Source organism: Aedes albopictus, chromosome 1 (assembly GCF_035046485.1).
Source record: "Aedes albopictus strain Foshan chromosome 1, AalbF5, whole genome shotgun sequence".
NCBI classification, from domain to species: Eukaryota; Metazoa; Arthropoda; class Insecta; order Diptera; family Culicidae; genus Aedes; species Aedes albopictus.
The window spans coordinates 157413433-157426664 of record NC_085136.1 but is presented as its reverse complement, the minus strand read 5'-3'; positions in this window follow the sequence as shown (position 1 = coordinate 157426664).

Sequence of the window (13232 nt, the reverse complement as noted above, 5' to 3'; positions counted from 1 at the left end):
CTGCCTTACCACTCTCGATGACATGGTTTATAGATTTAGTAGTCATTTCTGCTGGGTTTTTCTTAGAGCCGCTGGCCCTCACACTGCGCCGACATTAGCCCATCCGCCGTTTCAAGTCAGTGTCACCCGACCTTACTTATAAGAGGATACTATGCCTTCGCTATCAGCTCACTTGTGTGTAGTTATCAAAGCGTGTACCGTTTCAGTTACCAACTACAAAGCAAGACCAGTATGCCTTACTGGCACCGTTTCTGATGTGCACGAGGTACTCCTAGCTGGGCTTTAACACTTTGAATGAACATGTTAAAGGAATTAAGTAAAACATGCTTTTTCGGAATATTTTTGTCTAATCATGAACAAAGGTTGTATGATTCTTGCATTTTCAAGTATTGCATTTTCACTCGCACATGCTAAAAAATATTATTTTGTTATGCCCATTTCGTTGCAGCTTCAGAATGCCATTCACTTGAGCTATTTTGGGAGGACATTCTCAGTTGTGAGCAAACAAGCGCCGAAATTGGATCAGCCGATACATTTATCCGATTATGCGAGGCCTTGTTCGCGTATACACAGAGTGTGGATATCAATTTTGCGATGGAAACGTGATTTTTTGAAACTTTTACCCTCTTTGCCTACAGCATACCATGGAAGGGCGATAATGTACTTTCAATTTGTGTTTCGGGCGCATCCGGAGTTCGTATACGCACTCCCTTGGGGATGGCTTTCGCATGGGTTCGATATTTTATGGGTAAATATGATTAACCATTTCCATACACTCAGATGGGGAGCAATATTGTTTTACTCATAGCTGGATTTTCCATATGCCACAAAAAATGGAGGAATTTTTCTCTCAAAGTGTTGTCAAATATTTGCTCGTTGGAATACACTTTCAAGAACAGTATTCTGCATATAGCTGGTATCACTCACTGAGCTAGGTTAAACGGTTACAAATTGGTTGACAATAAATCGTTGAATGTGCAGTGAACGGACGTGTTATAGTTACTGGTACAAATTGGTTCTGCTAGCTACTGCCACCAAAGAGAACCACGACCATCCACAACACTTTCCTGTTCCTAGCGAACGCAACACCGTCTATTTCAGCACATGATCGAAATTGTCTTAGATTTGACAAATCGTTCCTCGTATTTCAATTTTTGGTTTCTCGACTTGAGGAGACGGAGCTTGCAAGAGTTCATCACCTCACTCTGCTGGATGAAGAACAGAAGGGCCCAATCCAGCCCGACTAGAAGATATAAACGTTGTACAATGTATCACTGCGATTGCAGAAGCGTGCTCTTGCGACCCTCAACCCGGCTGGCTGTTCGCATACTTTTCTCATTTCCCTACAACGGCAGTCAGAGGAGCGTGCAGAGCGCACTCCCACACCTAGTAGAGACAGCAGCACAGACAAACCTGTTTCCACACGGTGAAATTGAAACTTGCAGTATCGGAAATCTAGGTGGTGCAGTGTTGCCATTTTTGAATACTTCGAATTTGATTTTCTTCGAGGCCCGATTTTCATTTTGATATCTATTAATCTGTCAAAAGCTCTACATAGACTCTGGCTAAAGTCTACGCTCTACACAAATTAAAAAAAAAAATGCTTGGTCAAAAGTCTACGAGGGGGAGTGGGATAGAGGGGCGCTTCTTGTTCCTCAAAAGTGCAGAGCCACTTGACTGTCTTCCTTCCAGGTTTGTTATCACTCGATTTTTTTTTGCATCCAGCGTAATATTCACACAACCCAATTAGTTCGCCGTAGAGTGCAGCGAGCTCGTGGTTCATTCTTCTCCGCCACACTCCTTGGGACAGCAGGGACTATATTTCCGCGGCCCCCGCTTGCGAGTCAGCCACGTAGTTGCCGGCTTAGAATAGGACTACTAACCCCAATTCAAGGTGTGAAACGACCCTTGCCTAGGAATGAGTGATCGAGGGGGTAAAAAGATGCTCAATCTTTAACGGAGCATGTGGGGTACCTGGGCACCCCCCACAGTAAGCTGTCCCTTACTGCGTTAATGCAGGGCTCTGCCGCGGTGGACCTTCTTTCCCTTGCTACTCGTGGGATTCAAACTTGAAATCATCCAACAACAAAAATCAAAATCCAGTCGTAGGGAGTAGTGGTGAGGTCAACACCTTCGCTAGGAGCGGGTTGATGAGGTGTCCGGCAAGGAGAAGCGAGGACTTAGGCGCGAGAAGCTACGTACGCAGCTCAAGCGTGGGAGCCCCAGTCTACTCCCCGGCAAGCCAGCTGTTAGATATAATTGATGGAGCATGGCTGCTGAGGGCCGTCAGCCAAGAATATAAAGGACTGCCCGCAATTGAGGTGGCTGAGCAGCAGCTTGGCAAAATCATCGACTTTGCGTCCATCAAGTCGAACATCAGCAAGGACATGACAAAGGCCTTGTATCGACTTCGGGTGTCGATGGATGAAGCCATGCAGGAACACGCGGTACTCGCGATGTTGACTGGAGCAGCGGCGGAACCTGTGAAGGAGAAAGTGTCAAAATTTACCCATAAGGAAGCCTTCTCTTTCACAGGTAGCCCTAGAAAAGTGGCAGATGCGAATGCTCGTGACAAGCGTGACAAGCACTCGCAGAAGCGGGCGTGGCAGCCGTCAGGTGAGGAGCTGTCTGGCGGTGCCCGTAAGGCCAGACGTATAATAAACCCGAAGGTCGGCAGCAAAGCCGGTAAGTCGGACTCCAGCCAGGGTTCCCGGAAAGCTGAGAAAGGTGGGCCTGAAAAGGCTGGCCCGTCCTGGAACGATGGGAACAAGGGGTTGCGACCGTTGCGTTGGTGGATCCTCAGCAGCCGCAGAGTAGGGCGAACCAAGGAGAGGACCTTCCTTGGGCTAAGGTGGAGCGGAGGAAGAGGAAGATAAAACTGCCGGTAGAAATGAGGGACGCCAAGCTAAGGCGCAAAAAGCAGGTGCCACGCGCGAGAAAAGCGACGCGCTCGTCATCACGACCAAACAGTCGAAGTACTCGGACGTCTTGAAGGCGATGCGAAGCGACGCCAAGCTCGTGGATCTGGGAGCCGACGTGCGCAGTATCGGACGTACTCGTACGGGCGAAATGATCCTAGAGCTGAAGCGCGACAAGGAGTGCAAGGGCGCTACCTGCAAAAGCTTGGGGGAAGAGGTCCTTGGCGAAGGGGTAGCGGTGAGGGCTCTTACACAGAAGCGACTCTGAGGGTGAAAAACCTAGACCAGGTTAACGAAGTGGAAGAGCTCGTCACGGACATAAAAAAGTTCGTTCAAGTAGAGAGGATTAAGGTAGGCTGGTGCGTATGTCATCTGACGTTCCACGAGCCACAAGTCATGGGACTGCAAACAGGGCAAACTGTCCGGAGATTCGTGAACAACAGGCATCAAACGGGTGGTCCAAGGTGCCCGGCCTTCAAGAAAGCCACAGTGAACAAATCACAGTGCAGGTAGCGCAGCTGAAACTGAACCACTGTAACGCGGCTCAGCAACTGCTTTGTCAGGCGGTTTCTGAGTGGGGGAAGGATATCGCCATCATAGCGGACCCATACCGAGTACCCACCGGCAACAGCAACTGTGTCACGGATTGGTACAGAAGAATGGCAGCGATATGGACGACGGGTAAATACCCCGTCCAGGAGTTGGTGTCTACTACCTATGAGGGCTTCGTGGTCGCCAAAGTAAACGGGGTCTTCTTCTGTAGACTTCCACGGTGGCAGATCGAGCAGTTCACGGGTCGAGGAAGGGGCGGCTAGGCCTAGGTCATACCCTCGCAGGTGGAAGACATCATACTTCGACGAAGGGGTATTGAGGGGGCATTGGCGCTCCGCCATGAGCGAATCTTACGGGTTTAGATGGCGACGAGCTGGGTAGCGGTGCTCTCGCGAGTTCACCCTAGAAATGGGAGGCCACCGGTTTAGTGTTGGACCGACGCGATTGCGGACCTGCGCCACGCCAAACGGCGGGTTGTGTTCACCGCTGCAAAAGCCGCACTGAAGTCCAATATAATGGCAAGTAAAAAGGCCGACTTTGAGGGTCTGAGTCAGAGTGAGCCGTGGGGTGAGCCGGATTTGCACACTGCGGAGCGCCTTCCTAAATACCTCGTCGTTGAAGTATACTGCCCTCTTAGCATTTCAGTCCCATGCCGTTTCTAATGCGAATCATATTTTTGACTCTCACGAGCTCATTTAAAATAAATTTGATATTTTTCTTGCCTCATATCACAGCTCAATGTTGCACGAAAAGTTTATGCATGAATTGAATACATTTTTTTCGAAAACAATTGGAGTTATAACGCAATACGTAGGTACTTTGAAAAACAACATGGGACTGACATGCGAAGAGGGGCAGTATAGCGCCTAGTGTAGAGCCCCATGCGCGAGCGGTTCAGCTTCTCTTAGAACTTCCGTGTATCCTTAGCGCGATATAGTTCTTTAATCGCTTCGCGAACTCGTTCCTGAGTTCTGCCTGTTCCGCGCCTATACATGACTCTCCTCATTCGCCTCCAGGCGTAGAATTGTGGATTTTATTTTATCTACGTAAAGATGTTGAACAAATGAAATAGGTAAATGAAAACATACATTTACAGCATATCTCTATTACTTCCAACACTGCTTCGAACGCTCTGGTGAAGGGTTACGTGTGTACACACGGTTCCGACGCGCTTATACTCCGAAAGGTCTTCCCCTCACTATTAGATGGGATTTGCACATAACATCACGGAATCAGTTCTGGAGGAAGGAGATAATAAAGTGCCGACAGTATATTACTGTACCGCACTTCAGTCATAGCAGTAGGTATCATAGCATCTCGTGCCGGAATGGGGGCCTGTGGATATGGGCACCGGAAACCTCGCATTGGAACGTAACACCGTCGTCGCGTCGCCCACCATGCCAGGCAGAGAGGCAGTCTGCCGGTTGTTCTTCTCGCTGGCAGGTTATACTTACCATCGAGGAGTCTCCGGACCGAGACCAACCGACGAAATTGAACTTGGGAGCTGCGACACTGACTCTGCCGTGTGCATTGGGGGAAGTGGGTTTGCATGTGTTTAAATTTAATATGTGTATTTTAACTAAATAGAAAATTAACACAAAGTTCATTAGTTTAGCATACCGGTAGCGGCACCACCAGAGGTAGTAACATGCTAGGCTAGGGCAAAGATATGGGAACGGGTACGGAACGGAAAACGAGTAAAGCCATTGAAATTGAGCTTGGAGTGAAACTGCGAGGAGCGTTTATTGCGTCAGACAAATATCTACCGTTGGTACCCCGTCCTTACATGAAGTCGAAAAGGCAATAAAATGAATGGCATTTTCACTAGTATTTACGATTCTGCTGGAGCTTAAAGGTTGACGCTTTGCATGTATTTTTCTAATTGCATTGAAGCAATGTAAATAATTTATAAAACGGCATAAAGGCATAAATAATATATTATCAAACTCAGTGCTAAAAAATAATAAGTTGAAAGCCAACACTAAAAGCAGTGGATCTATTATCCATCAATCCAGAAACATTTTATCATGTTGGTATTGCAGCCTGGGCACTGTTGTCCTTCTGACTTCTGCTAGATTGAGGAGGTATGCCCCAAGCGTCTGTTCACCAAGGAGGTGCGGCTCAAGCAGCGCTAGTTCCCTCCACCGGGAGCTATACCTAAGGTGGCAGCCCCTCCACGATTGATAGGGGACCTTAGGCCAACAACTTACTGTTCCCGAAACTCAAAAACCATTTCAAAAATCGAAAATGAACTATTACAAACTGATTCTACGGCAACGACTTTTAGCGCGAAACTACGGACAAGAATTGAAACTTGGAATGTATTAATTCTAGCCCAGCAGGATAAACTGACACAACTATTAAATGAGGCATGCCGTATGATGTAAGCCTATATTATATGGTCATTTTTTACAAAATTTGCCATAACTCAGGAACGAAAATTAAGTGCATTACAAAAATTTCAGCGATCAAAGCTTATGAAATTACCTTCTCAAAAATATTTTTTTTTAAATTTCCACGAGTTTGGACATAGTTTTTCCGGCTTTTTTTATAAATTTTCTCAAGGGTGAAAAATTTTGTAAAAAACTTTTTCCATTTCGTATTTTTTTGGATTCCTGAGAAAATTTGCTTTCATTTTCATTAAAAAACATTATTTCTACGATGCTTCGTTCTTGAGTTATGATTTTTCAAAGAAAAGGCTTTTATGGCACATTTGGACATTTTTCAACAAAATTGACCATAACTCAAAAACGAAAAAAAGTGCATTCCAAAAATTTCAGCGATTAAAACTTATAAAATAACCTACTCAAAAAAAAATTCGAATATTTTCCACGAGTTCGGCCATAGTTTTTCCGGCTTTTCTTTACGAATTTTCTCAACTGTGGAATATTTTGTGGGAAACTTTTTCAAGTTCATATTTTTTTTTTTTTTTTTTTTTTTTTTTTTTTTTTTTTTTTTTTTTTTTTTTTTTTTTTTTTTTTTTTTTTTTTTTTGCTTTTATTTTCTAAAACAAACTTTGTTTCTACTTATGATTTTTCAAAGTAAGTAGTGTCAGGGGAAAACAAAAATTTCCACCTGAGTTTTCCGGGAAAAAAGGCGACCCTGAATTTTCATATATCCATGACTGAACAACCGGAAATGATTACCGTTTCATAGAATGCATCGGTTGAGCATGTTGGATGACCGGTTCTGGATTTATACGGAAACCCAGTGGGGTACGTCGGTTGGCCAAAGAAGATCACTTCTCGCGCTTAGTATCATACGGGCGTATCTACAATGATCGATTTCTCTTCATCGATTTTTTCTTTGGTTAATAACTTGGCCGGCAAATCATTTTCGATTGTTTTTGTTGTTTTAGATGCTAGTCCTAGTCGTCCTTTATCGAAACACACCGAGATATCATACGAATATTGGTCGTATTGCCCGGAATAATCCAAAGAGAAAATCGATGAAGAGAAATCGATCATTGTAGTTACGACCGTATGATACTAAATGCGAGACTTCAAACATTTTGCTCTACAACAACGTTTCGGTTATTTTTTCAATTTGTGACTTATTCTCGGTAGATCGATCATAGTAGAACCTAAATAAGGTATTGAACCTCTTAACGAAGCGTGTTTTCACGAATTGAAATCAATTTTGAAAATTGGGCCGGATATCGTATGCAATGTCTTGTAATTTCATGTTGTTAGAATTGTTGTGTACAATATTTGTTAACCCTCTAATACTCAAATTTTTGATTTTGATCTAAATATAATTTTTCGTCATCTAAAATCGATTTAAACATGTTTTGGAAGATGATTCTTTTTAATTCTCGATTTCGTGAATTTCAGTTTTTGATTTTTCTAATTTTTATTTTTGAACATCCCGACACTTTTATATTTTTCCTGGAAGCCTATTTGGGGTACGGATTTTTTGGGATAAAAACATTTTGAGATTTTATGATTATTGTTGATATATATTTATTTTAGATTTTTTTCATATAAAATTTTATTTTCCGTGTAATTTTTAAGAAAATAATTTTAGAGTGTATTCGATCCCCTTAAACTATTAAACAAGGATAGAATGGTTTGGGAAAAAAATAAAATATGTTAATTGTAGCGATTCAATACAAAATAAACAATGACTTCTAAAAGGTGACCAAAACATTAATTTTTCAATGATTTTTAAAAAATGTAAATACGCTTTAAAATACACCAAAAACAATTTTGATATATACAAAACAGTCCTAAATATCAGCCAAAAATATAAAAATTTTGATTTCCCACGAAACAAAAATTACAAAAATGCTCAAACTATACCCCGTCTAAAGGCGGGGTTGGGTATTAGAGGGTTAATATAAATTTCTGATGCAGCTCAAAAAGAGAACACAATATACGAACAACATAATACCATGTTGTACAGTTAAAACAAAAACAAAATCAAGCCTAACTTTACAAAATACCGTATGTAACAATCGCATTGATCCGAGAAAATCATCTCCAAAATTTTGATGTTTTCTATTAAATTGTAATTAGTGTTTTCATCCCTAGAAAGCTTCAGACCGATTTATTGTATAACATGAAATTCAAATCAGGGATCTGATATTAATTTTCGGATGATTTTCGTTTAAATAAGTGAAACTGTTAGATAGGTATTTTCTCTTTCGTTTGGTACATACGGTATTTGTGGTGTTGACTCTGAAGATGGTATTGAAATCCGCATCTGCGTTGTGCTGTCAGCAATTGAATTATGGTCACATGCATCATACACTAGGTAGGAATACGCAGTGGTGGGAAAGCGGTACTTACTGTGGTTCCCTCAAGCTCCAGAAAAAGGTGGCACCAAAAGACCGTATGTCGCAGTTTGCAATGATACCATCAAAATGGTAGATAGAGTGTTGTGGTAATACTACCTTATGTAACAAAAATACGGGTTCCAATATACTGTTACATAAGGCGCTTTTAAGCTTTGTTTTAAAATTTTGGAATGCTAATTGACGAGTAGAAGAAACTCTACACATAGAATCCGTATCAATATATGCATTAGGGTGGGTCAAGGGTTATATGGAAAAACGTGAATTCGATCGTATCTAGCCAGATCAAGGTTTTTTCGATTCCATTTGGGGTCCTTAACAACTGGTCAAAATTTGAGAGGGATCGGTTACGCCTACGTTTTGCGCATCGCGATTGAAATTTGTATGGAAATTCGTATGGGAAAACGTGCTTTTTTGTATTTTTCCTATTTCATCTACTAATTTAACTAAAGTCATAATACTAAACCCGTTAAAGTATAGTTCATGATATACCTTACAACTTTGCCCAAGACAGCAGGGTGCTAAAATGCTCACAAAAAAGTTATTATGCTCCAAAGTGAGGTATATCGAAATATATGCTGAAAATGACTTTTTCTGCCATCACTGCCCGCTGGGTCAATTATAAACTGCTATAGCACTTTGTGGATGCATTCTATCAATTTGGTGTCTTCAGCAAAGTTGTTTGGATTTACATGCTCTTTGAATTGCATTTGGACATTAGTTCGAAATTTCACCGCATAGGTGGCGCTGCGATACAAACTTTTTTATTTCGCATCCTAGAGCTTTGGCGTTTTCGGCAATGTTGTAGAACATGAAAAGTTATGAAAATTTGTCGAAGACACCAAAGCTCTAGCACTCAACCCAGCGAAGTTATAGCGAAAATAGTAAATCCTATCTCAAAGTTTACGTTTTTGTACTACGTGTGACATATGTACTACATTGCAGCTACCTTGAAAGTAGGTAATTGTACATATTAAAATATATATTTGAGAATACTCCTTCCTTATCTGCCAATATAACTAATATATTACGAATGATATTACTTTTAATCATTATAGTGCGAGGTATACACGGAAAAATAAGAATATGTTTTAAAAACTCAAATTTGGCTAAACTGCTTAAAGTTTTAACTCAAAGTTGGGTTGTTTTCTCCCTCGTCCCACCGCAATGTTGTCGAAAACAAAGACAGAAGCCCCGACGCATCCGCTGCTCTTCCGTGGAAGAAGCCAAATTTGGGTTTTCTTGAATTAACCCAAATTTGCGTCATTTGAGGCCTCCGTTGGGTGAAAATAACTTACCACTGGGTTAATTTTTTTGCCGCTCTCAAACGAGAACTACTCACTCACCACTTTCGCTGTTTAACGCAAATTTGAGTTATTCCACGGAAGACCGGGATTGCGTCAAAACAACTTAAATTTGGGTTGATTTGTAGTTCAGTGTATGTATGTTCAAGTAGTAAACTCTCAGCGTAAGCGATCTACCAACGCTATTGAGGATGTAGCCCCTTTGATTTGGGGGCTCCCGCACAGATAACTTTGCGGGAAACGTCCCTATGGAGCTGTATGTCAAAAAAACACAGTAGGCAGGCAGTACGACGTTTACCGGGACAGCTAGTAGAAGATAAACGATTCAAGGCACTATAAGAAGTATATAAAAAAGTGCAAAAACGTAAACTTTGAGATACGATTTACTATTTTCGCTATAATTTCGCTGGGTTGAGTGCTAGAGCTTTGGTGTCTTCGACAAATTTTCATAACTTTTCATGTTCTACAACATTGCCGAAAACGCCAAAGCTCTAGGATGCGAAATAAAAAAGTTTGTATCGCAGCGCCACCTATGCGGTGAAATTTCGAACTAATGTCCAAATGCAATTCAAAGAGCATGTAAATCCAAACAACTTTGCTGAAGACACCAAATTGATAGAATGCATCCACAAAGTGCTATAGCAGTTTATAATTGACCCAGCGGGCAGTGATGGCAGAAAAAGTCATTTTCAGCATATATTTCAATATACCTCACTTTGGAGCATAATAACTTTTTTTGTGAGCATTTTAGCACCCTGCTGTCTTGGGCAAAGTTGTAAGGTATATCATGAACTATACTTTAACGGGTTTAGTATTATGACTTTAGTTAAATTAGTAGATGAAATAGGAAAAATACAAAAAAGCACGTTTTCCCATACGAATTTCCATACAAATTTCAATCGCGATGCGCAAAACGTAGGCGTAACCGATCCCTCTCAAATTTTGGCCAGTTGTTAAGGACCCCAAATGGAGTCGAAAAAACCTTGATCTGACAAAAATGTTCCGATGACCCACCCTAATATGCATTTACATCAAAAAACTCTATTTCTTTACATTTGCGACATATGGTGTTTTGTAAAGTTAAGAGACGAATTCCGAGAATGGTAAAGTCTCTCTAAACAAAACAAAAAAAATACGCAGTTTATGATTTGATTGCTAAATTCAAAATATCTATCAAAGATACACAGTTTTACGGTACCTCGGAATCCGGAACTGGTCACTATAGTTCCAAATGACCTCAAAGTATCCGAAGATACGAATACTTTATGATTCAGATGTAAAAACTTATTGATCCATATAAGTTCTGTAAAAAAAAAACAACGAAAATGTCTTATTTGGCTAACCAACGTACCCCACTGGGTTTCCGTATAAATCCGGAACTGGTCATGCAACTTCACCAACCGGTGGATTCTATGGTAGTTATTTCCGGTTGTTCTGTTAAAGTTTCATCAAAATCGGGTAAACATTGAAGAAAATAGAGCTAAATGAACATCAAATTTTGAGTATGTACGCAAAATACGTTAGAGACGCAAAGGTTAATGTAAGCTGACTGTATTATTACCTGCGAGGAATATGTAAGCTACGCCTCCATAAATCGGTTTCAAACACGATATTATTTGTGATTCCTATGAAACAAAGCCGCAACTTAACGATATTCTGAGTTTAAATGCAACTCAACTGGCAAGATGGAAGTTGCATGTGCTTTTACTGCAACTCTTTTAGACCAAAGCATAGAAAGTCACATTTTGGACGATGTTGCAGGTGCTGCTTGGGTAATCGACGAGATCCGGCTGCGCATTGCAATCACATGTGAGGATCCATCGACAGGAAGAGAAAATCGGGCGCCGGTTCGACACACGTCGACTGGAAGACGCTGCGGTGAAAAGGTCCTTCGTCGAGGAGCTGGGGAACCGTGCTGCAGATATTCCGGAAGGTGGAAGATCAATGTATCGCTATCAAGAATGCCTTCATCGCCATTGGCAAGAATAATTTGGGTGAGCTACATACTCAGAGAAAGCAGTGGAACACAGATGGCACCTGGGGGAAAATAGAGGAAGGAACGCCAAAACCATGATAGACCGAAACAATCTTTCTCTGTGGTTGTGAAATACGATGTTTCGTATGTAGAAAATCCACGCACACATTTGATTGCATTTTCCTTAAGCGAAGAAACTAACATCTTACCGATGGGGAATAATTGAACAGCTTAGGCGCTGTCCATAAACTACGTAGAGTAGACTCATTTTTGGCAATTTCAGAACTCCCCTCCCCCCTCGTAGACTTTTGTCCATAAAAAATTTTCGAAATTTGTATGGAGCGTAGACTTTGGCCTGACCCCCCGTCCCCCCCTAAGAGTCTACGTAGTTTATGGACAGGCCCTTAGTGAAAACCAACTTTGAAGTGCCACAGAGCTTTTGTTCGAAGTGAATTGAAGATTGGTTCAACAAAGGTATCAAAATAAAGTTTTTAAAACCTGAAAAAAAATCACAGTGGCTCAGAAAAAGGTGCTCTTTTGTATACAATCAGAAAATCAATACATTTTTCAAAATTTAAAAACCTAATTCCCTCAGCGGTTGCCTTTGGTAAACTTCAAAAGGGGGAAAATATCGTAAGTGGAGTATAATTGAAACGTTTAATTTTGCGTAATTATTTGATTTCCAGTGCACAGTGGTCCACGAACCAGATTTACGAGGAAAGATGCATTCAGCGTCTTCAAATGAGTTTTTAGACATATACAGGGGATGGCCAAAATGTTTGGGATAGGCAACTTTTTTTTCTCTCACAAAAAAGTTCAGCATGCTATAACTTTTCATAGAGCGCATCAAAAAATCTTAAATTTTGACTGTTTGTCAACCTATTATATGTGCATCATTGGTACAAATTTGGGCTTGATTGATTAATATTTCGCAAAGTTAGAACCGTTCGGGTAAAACACCTTTTTTTAGACAACGCATTTTTGAGCTGTCATATCTCGGGAACCAGTAAACCGAATTGAATGAAATTTTGAACGTACACTAACAATATGTAAATGCTTCACAAACTATTAAAACATAGATACTTTTTAAACGTTGAAAAAAGTTATCATGGATTGACACTTTTTGGATTTTTCTCGAAAAAATGTAATTTTTTTACATTAATGCGAATAAATTTTAGTGTTGATATCCAAAGATTTTCCACTTCTGTTCTCAAATTATCTCTAATCAGATATATTAGAGCCTATTTAGATTGAAGGAAAAACACATTTAATAATTTTTGTGTGGTATTGTTAATTTTAATTATTTTCCTCTATATGGGTAAAAATTTCAACCCGATATAACTTAATTCGCCGTAAGAAAATATTACATTTTATAACGTCGTATTGAGTATCAATATATTGTTGATAAACGTTAAAAAAATTATTCAATTTGGTTTACTGGTTTCCGAGTTATGACAGCTCAAAAATGAGTTGTCTAAAAAATAGTGTTTTACGCGAACGGTTCTAACTTCGCGAAAAATTAATCAATCGAGCTCAAATTTGTACCAATGATGCACACATAATAGATTGACAAACAGTCAAAATTTGAGATTTTTTGATGCACTCTATGAAAAGTTACAGCATGTTGAATTTTTTTGTGGGAGAAAAAAAGTTGCCTATCCCAAACATTTTGGCCATCCCCTGTATGA